Genomic DNA, 12,706 nt, shown 5'->3' with positions numbered 1-12,706 from the left:
TGTTTCTGTTTACATTTCTTCTACTGGAGTGAAAAAAAGCATTGGACATTTTCAAACTGAAAAAAGAAGTTTAATAAAAAGCTGCATCACTAATGGAGTACACCAGATTGGAAGTAGTAAAATGAGATTCATGAAGGTTCATGTTACAATTTTTGTTAACCACACCTTGAATGGATTTTCATTTTTAGCTCACCTGAGCCAAAGGCTCATGGTGAGCTATTGTGATCGCTCAATGTGCATCGTCTGTCCGTCAACAATTTAAAAAAAAAAAAATTCTTCAAACATCACGGGAATGATCATTGGGTAGTCCCCTTTCAAAATTAAAAAAAATAAATTCCACAAAGAACTCTTAAAAAATCATGTCCAAAACCGCAAGACGTAGTCTTGATATTTGGCATGTGATATCATCTAATGGTCCTCTATGAAGATTGTTCAAATTATACCCCTGGGGTGAAAAGAGGCTTAATTTTTTAGCATAAGTTTGACATTTGAAACATGAAGCTACTCAGGTGAGTGATCCAGGGTCATCATGACCCTCTTGTTGAAATTTTCACATCCTGGACTATTTCTGTTCAAACCAAATTATTCAGAACTGGAGTGGATGCTATTATGCTTGCTCATAATAGCTTTTAGGATTGTCTGATGCCTGTTGTCCATCCACAGTTTGCTATAGCACCAGTAGTCTGTCCATGAAAGTCCTCCAAAACCTAATATTGGATCCTGAAACATCAAATACTTTCATTGACTTTTTAGCTCACCTGTCACAAAGTGACAAGGTGAGCTTTTGTGATGGCGCGGTGTCCGTCGTCCGTCCGTGCGTGCGTCCGTAAACTTTTGCTTGTGACCACTCTAGAGGTCATATTTTTCATGGGATCTTTATGAAAGTTGGTCAGAATGTTCATCTTGATGATATCTAGGTCAAGAACGAAACTGGGTCACGTGCCTTCAAAAACTAGGTCAGTAGATCTAAAAATAGAAAAACCTTGTGACGTCTCTAGAGGCCATATATTTCACAAGATCTTCATGAAAATTGGTCAGAATGTTCACCTTGATGATATCTAGGTCAAGTTCGAAACTGGGTAACGTGCCTTCAAAAACTAGGTCAGTAGGTCTAAAAATAGAAAAACCTTGTGACCTCACTAGAGGCCATATATTTCACAAGATCTTCATGAAAATTGGTCAGAATGTTCACCTTGATGATATCTAGGTCAAGTTCGAAACTTGGTCATGTGCCCTCAAAAACTAGGTCAGTAGGTCTAAAAATAGAAAAACCTTGTGACCTCTCTAGAGGCCATATATTTCAAAGATCTTCATGAAAATTGGTCAGAACGTTCACCTTGATGATATCTAGGTCAAGTTCGAAACTGGGTCACGTGCAGTCAAAAACTAGGTCAGTAGGTCTAAAAATAGAAAAACCCTGTGACATCACTAGAGGCCATATATTTCATGAGATCTTCATGAAAATAGGTCACCTTGATGATATCTAGGTCAAGTTCGAAACTGGGTAACGTGCCGTCAAAAACTAGGTCAGTAGGTCTAAAAATAGAAAAACCTTGTGACCTCTCAAGAGGCCATATATTTCACAAGATCTTCATGAAAATTGGTCAGAATGTTCATCTTGATGATATCTAGGTCAAGTTCGAAACTGGGTCACGTGCCTACAAAAACTAGGTCAGTAGGTCAAATAATAGAAAAACCTTGTGACCTCTCTAGAGGCCATATTTTTCATGGGATCTGTATGAAAGTTGGTCTGAATGTTCATCTTGATGATATCTAGGTCAAGTTCAAAAGTGAGTCACGTGCCTTCAAAAACTAGGTCAGTAGGTCAAATAATAGAAAAACCTTGTGACCTCTCTAAAGACCATATTTTTCATGGGATCTGTATGAAAATTGGTCTGAATGTTCATCTTGATGATATCTAGGTCAAGTTCGAAACAGGGTCATGTGCGGTCAAAAACTAGGTCAGTAGGTCTAAAAATAGAAAAACCTTGTGACCTCTCCAGAGGCCATACTTTTGAATGGATCTCCATAAAAATTGGTCAGAATGTTCACCTTGGTGATATCTAGGTCAAGTTTGAAACTGGGTCATGTGCCTTCAAAAACTAGGTCAGTAGGTCAATAATAAAAAAACCTTGTGACCTCTCTAGAGGCCATACTTTTCATGGGATCTGTATGAAAGTTGGTCTGAATATTCATCTTGATGATATCTAGGTTAAGTTTGAAACTGGGTCAACTGCGGTCAAAAACTAGGTCAGTAGGTCTAAAATTATTAAAATCTTTTGACCTCTCTAGAGGCCATATTTTTCAATGGCTCTTCATGAAAATTGATCTGAATGTTCACCTTGATGATATCTAGGTCTTTTTCGAAACGGGGTCACGGCGGTCAAAAACTGGGGCCAGTGGGAAAAAAAATTAAAAAAACCTGTGACCTCCAGAGCCAAATTTTTTTCATGAATCTTCATAAAAATTTTAGTGAGAATGTTCACCTTATGATATCAGGAAAATTTCAAAAGAGGGTCACGTCCTTTCGAAAATTGGTAAATGGGTAAAATAAAAAAAACCCTTTGTACCTCTCTAGAGACCATATTTTTCAGGATCTTCATAAAATTGTCAGAATTTTATCTTAAAAAATTTTAAGTAAATTTTCAAAACGGTCCATGACTCAAAAACTGGGTCACTATCAAATAAAGAAAAAACGGTCATACTCAAAACGGGGGTCATTGGGAAGAGGGAGCGTTCAGGACCTCAGGGTCCCTTTTGTTTTTAAACGCCCGCTCTGAAAGAGCGGGCGTATCTTGAAACCAGGGGTGGGCATGGGCGTCAAACGCATGCCCGAAACGTTTAGCATATCGGGGCCAATTTTCATAACAGCCAAATCCCCAGCCTCTTGGTTTGGGCCCCTTTGAATTACTTAAAAACCCCGAATTACCTGTCCACTCTAGGGTCGAAATTTTCATTCGATCTACCCCAAACTTGCGAAAATTTTTTGGGGCCCCAAAATACTCGACCAAGTAAGAAAACCCCCCACACTCTTGATGCATTTTGTGACAGTCTGGCAGTCTTGTTCCTAAATATATTTAAATCTGTTCAACAGAACCTTAATCAAAATGCAAATAATTTACATAGGAGCAACTCTAATTCAAAACAAAGTATGAAATACAACTGATTACCGAAAACTGAAAAAAGTGTCAAAACTCAATCTTTGTATAGATTCAAAAAAACTCCACTGGCTTGGATGGACTAAATATTTGAAAATGTCGGCAAAAAGTACAGCAAGGCCTCTAACTAAAATTCTAAATCTCGGTATTACACATAAAGTAGTTCATGACCAGCTAGGGATTGCAAAGATTACACCCATACATTAAAAAAGTGATAAAAACAATTAACAGGCCAATTTCAGTTTTTCTTGTATTCTTAAAGATTATAGAACGACTTGTTTTAGACAAAACTAAGAAGAAAATAGTTTGTTGTTCAAATGCCAGTCGAGGATTAAAGGCATACCATTCATGTGAAACTGCCACTACAGCTATAAGAGATAGATGGCTCAATGCTGTTAACTCCAAGGAACAATATTTCTAGACATTATCAGGAAACATTACTGGAGAAGTTAAAATCTTTCAATTTCAGTGACTTCTTTATTTGGGTTTAAATCTTACCTGCCTGAAAGATGTGAAAGGATCAGTATCTCGGGCAAATTATCTGAACCTGACTTAAACATTTTGGGGGTCCCCCAGGGTCATCCTGGGCCCCCCACTCTTTTTTTTTTTACATAGATACCGCCGAAAACTTAAGATTATTCAAAAAAGTTTGTTGAGCACCACTAAACTGTAGCTAAGTAAAAAACCTTAACCCGCACTGAACAAAATTTTTTATTTGGTGTCGAAAAAATTTCAGGTCTTTAAATGCTTAAAAGAAAAATGCTATGACAATCCAGACTGCCAACAAATCCAGTGCCATTAACTGTTTTGAACTATACCTTGGAAATGAACTAATAGACCTTTCACACTCAGACATACTTCTGGGAGGACAAGTTGACAAGGACTTAAACTGGAAGGACCAAGTAAATGGAAAAAATGTAATGGAAAAAAAAAACACACTAAATTGTATCTCTTGCAGCCTATAAAATGTTTCTTTGATTTACCTGTCCGGAAACTTTTTCAATGAGTATATACTTAAAGGGCCAGATAAGGTCCTCTTCATGTGAGCAACTTGGGCCCATTTTAGCCTCTGTTGTAGGTCTTTCAACTGTATTTTTGAATTGTTTTTTTGATAGTTTAAAAGTTTTCACTTACTTGTAATAAGTATAGGGAAAGAGGGTTGGATTCCCTGAATGTGTTCCCTCCAAACAAAGTCTTTACTTACTGACAAAACGGATGGTTTTACACTAAACGCACAAGAGGGCTATTGCCAAATCAGTTAGAAAAAAGTGAGCTTTTTCCTTTTGATATTTTTCACACATTTTAGGCCCTTGATTCACAATTTTTTGCTCACCTGTCACAAAGTACAAGGTAGCTTTTGTGACGCGCGGGCCGTCGCAGTCCGTGCCCGTCCGTCCTAAAAAATTTGCTTTTGACCCCTCTAGAGGTCACATTTTCATGGGGCTTTGGAAAGTTTGTCAGAAAGTTCATCTTGATGTATCAGGTCAAGTTCAAAATGGTCAAATGCCATAAAAACTAGTCAGTAGGTCTAAAAAAAAAAAACCTTTTGACCTCTCTAGAGGCCATATTTACACGATCTTCATGGAAAATTTGGGCAAATGTTCATCTTATGATATCTAGGGCAATTCGAAACTGGGTAACGGCCGTCAAAAACTAGGTCAGTGGTCTAAAAATAGAAAAACCCTTTTACCCCTCTAGAGGCCATATATTTCACAAAATCTTCTGAAAATTGGCAAAAAGTTCAAATTGAGATATCTAGGGAAGTTTGAAACTGGGTCACGTGCCTCAAAAACTGGCATAGGCAAATAATAAAAAAGCTTGTGACTCTCTCAAGGCCATATTTTCATAGGGTCGTATGAAAGTTGGGCTGAATGTTCATTTTAATTATATCAAGGTTAATTTTGAAACTGGGTCCGTGCGGGCAAAAAATAGGTCGTAGGTCTAAAAATAGAAAAACCCCTTTGACCTCCAAAGGGGCCCTAATTTCATGAGATCTTCATGAAAATTGGGCAAATGCACTTTATGATATAATCAATTCAAAAATGGGGCAGTGCCATCAAAAAATAGGTCAGTAGGTCAAATAATAGAAAAACGTTTTGACCCCTAAGGCCTAATTTTCAAGGGATCGTATGAAAATTGGGTTTAATGTTCATCTTGATGATATCTAGGGCAGTCGAAACAGGGTCAGGCGGTCAAAAAAAGGGCAGAGGTCTAAAAATAGAAAAACCTTTTGGCCTTTCTAGAGGGCCCTACTTTTTAAAGGATCTCCATAAAAATTGGTCAGAATGTTTTACCTTTTTGATACTAGTCAATTCGAAACTGGTTCCCCTGCCTTAAAAAAATAGGTCCCCAAGGTCAAAAAAATAGAAAACCTTGTGACCTCTCAAGGCCATAATTTTTCATGGAATCTGTATGAAAGTTGGTCTAAATGTTCATTTAATATATCTAGGTCAAATTCGAAACGGGGCACGTGCGGTAAAACTAGGCAGTAGGCAAAAATAGAAAAACCTTGTGACCTCTCAGAGGCCAAAATTTCGAGACTTTATGAAAATTGGGAGAAGTTCTCTTGATGATATCAGGGGCAGCTTTAAAAATGGGGCTGGCCACAAAAACATCAGTAGGTCAAAAAAAGAAAAACCTTGTGACCTCTCAGAGCCATAAATTTTTTTTATGGGATCTTATAAAGTTGGTCGAAGTTCATTTTTAAGATATCAGGTCAAGTTTTTAACGGGGGACGTGCGGTCAAAAACTAGGGCATAGGTCTAAAAAAAGGAAACCTTTTGACATTTCTAGAGGCCAACTTTTCATGGGGCTGTATGAAAGTTGGTCTGAATGTTTTTTCTTGATGAATCAGGTCAGGTTGAAAAGGGTAACGTTACAAAAAAAAGTCATAGGTCTAAAATTATTAAAATCTTTTCCTCTCTAAGGGCCATATTTTTTAATGGCTTCAGAAAATTTATCGAATTTTCACCTTGATGATATCTAGGGAAAGGTCAAAACAGTGTCCTACCTTTGAAAACTAGGCAAAGGTCAAATAAGAAAAAACCTTGTACCCCTAAACCATTTTTTCAATGGATCTTTATAAAATTGGGCAGAAAATTTTTTTTTTTGATAATATCTAATTCAGTTTCAAAAAGGGGCACATGACTCAAAAAAAACTCTTTAAAAATAGGTCCCAAATTTAAAAAATAGAAAAAACGATGTCTACTCAAAACTGGGTCATGTGGGAAAGGGGACGATTCAGGGCCATCATGGTCAAAGGGAAAGTAATTGTTTGTGCGAAAACAGTATAACCTCATTTGACCTTTTTACCCTTTGGGCAGACGGTCCAAACCGGGCAAATTTTTAAAAAACTTTAAAAACCACAGTTTTAACCAACAAAAAATTTAAACAATATAATATAAAAAAGAGTTTACAAAAAAAAATATATTGTTTGAAAGAAAGAAATTTACAGATAAAGTAAATCCTCATAATTTTAACAAAAAATGGGGGGAAAAAAAGATAAAAACAAAATGTAAATCTTGTGGAAAAATGAAATCAAATTTGTTAAAGTACAGGGGGAATTTAGTATTCCAAAGCAAGTTACCTTTTTAATACCCAAGAAAGGTTTAACACTTCCCGGGTATAACTATTTTGGGCCGGGGGCCCCCTAGAAAATGACCCCCCGTTAACGAACTAGATGCAGTATTATGGGCCATGATTTTTGCTATGACAGTGGTGTAAAAAAAGGGACATGGATAACAAATGCTTTCCAATTTAAATAAAACAAATCAAAAAAATTTGGGGAAAAATTGAAAAAAATTTAGTTGTAAAACCTATAATTAAAACAAAAAACAAACTTGGGTTGGACAGGAACAACAGTTTTCCCCATGGGCTTAACGCCCAGACAAAAAAAAAGTCAAAAAAAGGGAAAAGGGGGGAGAGAATACCCCCGGAATCACTGCACCCAACACCGTGAGCGATGAATTAGCAGAAAATTACACAAAACCCAAAAAAAGGGAAAATTTGGAAACGAAGAGTGAAGTTAATGATATTGATGATACTTGGGCAGCTGATTTAACAGCAAGCTTTTTTTAAAGGATAAAATACTTGTAAAAACCCTTATTGATATATTTAGAAATAGCTTGGGGTTTTTCCATTAAAAAAAAAACTGGAGAAACTGTACTGAACTTTGAAAAAAAAAATTTAGAAACGATTTCCATAAATTATGGTAATGAAGGAAAAGAATTTTATAAAAAAATTGAATCATTTTTGAATAAAAAAAGATTAATAGTATCATACTTTTAAAGAAGGAAAGGGTGTAGTAATAGAAAGATTAATGAATTTAAAAAGAAAAAATGTGGAAAAATTTTTCAGCAAATAAAACTTATTATTTTTAAAAAATTTTCAGGATATGGTTGATAAAAATTTAAAAAAACAAAACATTCTAAATAAAAATGACACCAACCGAAACTGTAAAAAATTAAATAAAAAGGTCTTTTACTTTAATTTTTAAAGGGGATTTTAAAAATACCAAAGAGAAGCAAAATTTAAAATTGGGGATCGAGTTTGCTTAAGTAAAATTAAAAAACATTTTTGAAAAAAGGGTTACACCAAAATTTGGGCAAAGGAAAATTTTTAATTTTTAAAATTAATAATACAAATCCCCGAAAATACACAATAAAAATTTAAAGATGAAAAAATTTAAAGGGGTTTATTTTAGAAAAAGAAAATTACCACAACCAAGAATTTTTTGAAAAAAAAATTATTAGACAGACATAAGAAAAAAAAACTTAAATAAAATGGAAAAAGGTTAAAAGAAAATTTAATATTGGGCCGTTTAGCGATCTTGAAAAAAAATTTAAAATTTGAAAATAAAAAAGTTTAATTATATAATGAGCAATAAACCTAATTCTAATAAAAGGAATAGAAACAAAAGATCAATTTTAATTTTTCACTTAACTAAACACTCGCTTAAAGAAAAAGTTAAAAATTTTGTGGGAGAGAAAACCGGATTAATATTACAGCAAGGTTTTTTTGGGGGTTTTTTCAGGCTGCATTAGCACTTGTTCCACCCTATTCCGGGTATTTGTAGCAGGTGGGGGGCCTGTTCCATCAGAAATTTTCCCAAAATTTACTAACAGATTAAAACTTGAGACAAGAAATTTTTTTTTAAAAAACACATCATCCCAAAAAAAAACCCAACTTAAAAAACAAAAGAAACGGTTTGGGGAAAAAGAAAAATTAAAAGAAGATCCAAATAAATTTAAAGCGGGATATTTTTAAAAAATGCTATTAGAAATGCAGAAAAAAAAAAAATTTTTAAACCCACCTCTTGAAAGGCATTAAAGGAATTTTAAAAATTTAAATTGGAAATATAAAAGAAAAAAAGAAGAGCTGTATTAACCTTTAAAATTAAAAGATTTTTTCAAAAAAGTATTTTATATAAATGAAAAAAAATTTATCATTTGAAGGTAATTTTGCATCGGGAAAAAAAAGTACTTTCTAGATATTATTAAAGAATATAATCCAAATTTTTTAATAAAATTCCGGGAAAAAAATTTTCACGAATGGAAAAAGGGTTATGGATCCCCGTGAAACCCGAAGGGTTTTCCAGCTTCGCAAATTAAAATTTCATAAAACCTTTTAAAATTGCGGGTTCAAAAAACCTTCCAAATATTTTTTTTTCCTTTTTCGTTTAACAACTTTAAACAGTCAAAAAAAAAATGTTATTTTTGGCTAACCCAATTTTGAGGGGGTTTGTTTTCGGTTCTTAAACCCTTTGTTTTTTAAACTAACAGTAACTTTTTTCAAAAACAAAATCCGAAAACGGTGTTTTAAATGCCCCCGAGTTGGGCAGTATAAAAATCTTTTCCCCTTAAACTGATATAAAATAAAACCAAACGGAAAAAACCCCAATTGATGGTTTTTTTTTTTATTTTAAAAAAACCAAACCCCAAAAAATATTTTTTTAAAAAGCTTCAAAAAAGAAACAAAAAAAGGGGAAAAAAAAAAAAGTTGGTTTAGTTTAAATTTAAAAAAACTACAAAAAAATTACCGAAGAAGGGTTTAAAAAACAGAAGTTTAAAGAAGGTTTTTAAAATTTTTTTAACATTTGATAAAAAATTTAAAAAAAGATTTTAAAAATTTCCTTTTTCCCAAAAGAGGATAGAAAAGAAAAACCCAAATTTTCAAATTCAATATAATTTCATTAGGGGGTTTTTTTAAAGTTTTTTTTTTCCTTAAGAATATTATATATAGATGGTTAATAGAAAGGTAGATAGAATGTTTAAATGCAAAATTATCTAGCTTTTTTGGGAGAAATAATGAATCCAGAAAAAAATTTTCATATAAGAAAGTTTTTAAAAAAAAGAAGAAATGTTTTTTTAAATAAAAAACTTGTTCAAATATTTAGCGATGAATATAAAAATCACTTTAAATTAAATAAATTAAAAAAATGTTATAGTCCTTATCTTCGTAAAAAAACCTTTTTTTTGAATGGGACTGTGTTTTCTTTTAAATGAAAAGAAAATGCTGAAAGATTATGGATTGTCCCCAACCAAAAAATTTATCGAAACAATCCTAAAAAAGTTGGGGGTAACCGATGTGTTACAAAAAGAAAAAAAACTTTAAAAAAAGGGCCCCTTATAAACCCTCAAAAGGGAATTTGGGGTTATTAATGCGGGGTTTTAAAAAAAGGGTGTTTAAAAAAAGGGAAAAACCGAGTAAAATTTTGGAATATAAAAAGGTTAAAGGGAAAAAAAGATATAAATTTAAATTTTTTTATTTCTTCTTAAAGATAATTTAAACCTTTATTTATTTTATTATTTTTTTTAAATTATTTTTTTAATCCCTTTTTTGTTTAAAAGTTTTTTTTTTTCTAAATATAATATATAGAGGGAAATCGAGAGATCAAACAAAACAATATTAAAAAGAAATTTGAAAAAAAAATTTTAATTTTAAGACAAGACCCAAAAGAATCAATTATTTTTAACTATAAACAACTCTTAGAAATACTTAAATCTGAATTAAAACTTTAAAAGGTATAAAAAAAAACTTTTTTAAAAATAACTTTTGCAAAAAGGAAAAAACTGATACAATATAAAAAATCAGCTTATTTTCAATCAAAGGCTTTAAAAATTTTTAAACCACAAACAAAATTAAAAAAACTTTAATCAAGTTTTTGGGATAAAAATAATAAATAGAATTGGTAATTGGTTTTCTGAAGGAAGTGGCTGGAGAATAGATTTCGTTGATGCTAAATTATATAAATAATATAAGTAAAGTCCATTTTGGGGGGGGGCTTCAAGTTATTTAGAATTACCAAATAAACTAAAAAAATTCAATGAAAGGATTAATTTTTTAAAAGAACGATGAAAATGAATTGTTTTAGATGGTGTCTTTTTAGTTTAAAAAAAATTTTCCTGTTAAAGAAAACCCTCATAGAGTTTCAAAATAAAAAAAACCTATAAACTACCCTTGATTATCCGGGAAAAAAAAATTTTTCCTGTTACATTAAATAAAATCCTAAAATAGAAGTTTTAAAGGGATATTTCTTTTTAATATATTTGGATATAAAGAACCTACGGGAATTTACCCCTTGAACATATCAAAATAAAATTACGAAGAACACTTTTGAATGTTGCTAATTACAAATTATAAAATAATGAAAAAAAAAACTGTTTGATGACTGTAAGAGGGTTAAAACCACTGTAGTCCAACATTATGTTTGGATAAAAGATTTTAAATAGTTTTAAAATAACAAAAAAAAAAAAATAAAAACCGAAACTTTTTTGTAGATCTTCCCTGCAAAAATTTTTCTAAGAAAGAATTTTAAAAAGAACATTTTCCCAAAATTTGTTTGCAAATTAAGGTCCCCCAAGGGGTTGAAAAAAAATCCCAAAAAGAGGGAAAAAAACCCCCAAAAAAAAAATTATCAAAAAGGTTTTTAAGCAGAAACCTTTTGTAATTTTTTGCTAAATTTTAAAATCAATAACTAAAAAATTTTAATTTCTTTAAAAACCAAACAACTAAAACCCTTAAATTTACTAAAACCAAAATAAAAAATTCATATAGATTGGGGGTTACGGCTATAAATTTGTTTGTTGTTATGACGAAAAATTAAAAAAAACCAAACCCCAGTTTTAAAAAGAGGTCCAAAATGCAGTTTAAAGTTTTTTAAAAAAATGCTTGGGGAAAAGAGGAATATTGTAAAGAAATTTTTAAAAGAATTTTTTAAACAAAGATTTGGGGAATGTCAAAAAAAAGGATGAAAGTGAATTTAAAAAAAAAGTTTTGTCTTTTTTTGGAAAAAAAATTATAAAAGGTGAAGTCCAGTTCGTGATAAAAAACAAATTTTTTAAAAGGGCCCAAAAGGCCCGGGGGGTTCATTGTCAAATAACGGGAAAATTTCCCGAGGAAGTGCTCACTCAAAAAATGTAATATTAATTTTAAACTAACACATAAAATTCCTGTTATTTTTCATAATTTAAGAGGTTATGACGGTAAATTTTATTATGCAACAAATGGGAAAATTTTTAAAAAAAAAATTAATGTTTTTCCTAACAATTTTGGAAAGATTTTGGGGAAATTTTATGATTTCTGACTTGGTTTTTAATTGTTCATTCCAGTTTTGTCTCAATCATGGGAAAACCCCTAGTAAAAAATTTCAAAATTTAAATACTTATCTAAAATTTTAAAAAGGGTAAAAGTGTTGCGAAGCGGGAAAACCCTTTCCGGTTCCCCCTAGAATTTTAAAAAACGAAAGGTTTTACCCTTATGATTACTTGGTTCTTTTAAAAAACAAAGAAACAGAAATTACCTTCTAAAGAAGATTTTAAATTAAATTTTAAAAATGAAACACATATATCAGAAAACCCAAAATATAAACATGCTAAAAAAAAGGGGAAAAAAAATTAAAAATTTAAAAACAATGGGAGAATATCACGTTTCCTATTTTTTAAAACTGACGTTTTATTTTAGCTAAATGTATTCGAAAATTTTAGAAAATTATGTTTAGAGTATTTACAAATTAGACCCTTGTCATTTTTTAAAGTAGTCCTGGGCTAGTTGGGATGAAATGTTAAAAATGACTGGAATTAAGTTAGTTTTAAATAATTTGATATTGATATGTTTTCTTTTATTGAAAAGGGATGAGGGAGGAAAAAGTTATATTTAAAAACAGATACAGTAAACCCAAAACAAGAAATATATGAAAGATTAAAAATTCCCAAAAGAAAAAAAGCAAATACATTATTTTCCCCTCGACGCCAATAACCTTTACGGTTGGGCTATGTTCCCAACCCTTACCCTTTTGGGGAAAATTTAAATTTTAAAACCGAAAAAAATTTAAGATATTAATTGCAAAAGGAAAAGTAACTTTATAGTTGAAAGTGAACTTTAATATCCCAAAGAATTACATAAAAACCCCCAAGATTATCCTTTGCTCCTGAAAAAATTTAAAAAAACCCGATCAAAGGCTTTCTGATTTAGTAAAAAAATTTTAAAAAAAATTTGAAAAGGAAAAAGTAATGTAAAAAAAAAAGTTCCAACTTTTTAATTTAAAAAAA

Source organism: Mercenaria mercenaria, chromosome 17 (genome assembly GCF_021730395.1).
Source record: "Mercenaria mercenaria strain notata chromosome 17, MADL_Memer_1, whole genome shotgun sequence".
Lineage (NCBI taxonomy): Eukaryota > Metazoa > Mollusca > Bivalvia > Venerida > Veneridae > Mercenaria > Mercenaria mercenaria.
Note: the sequence above shows the minus strand (reverse complement) of the source record.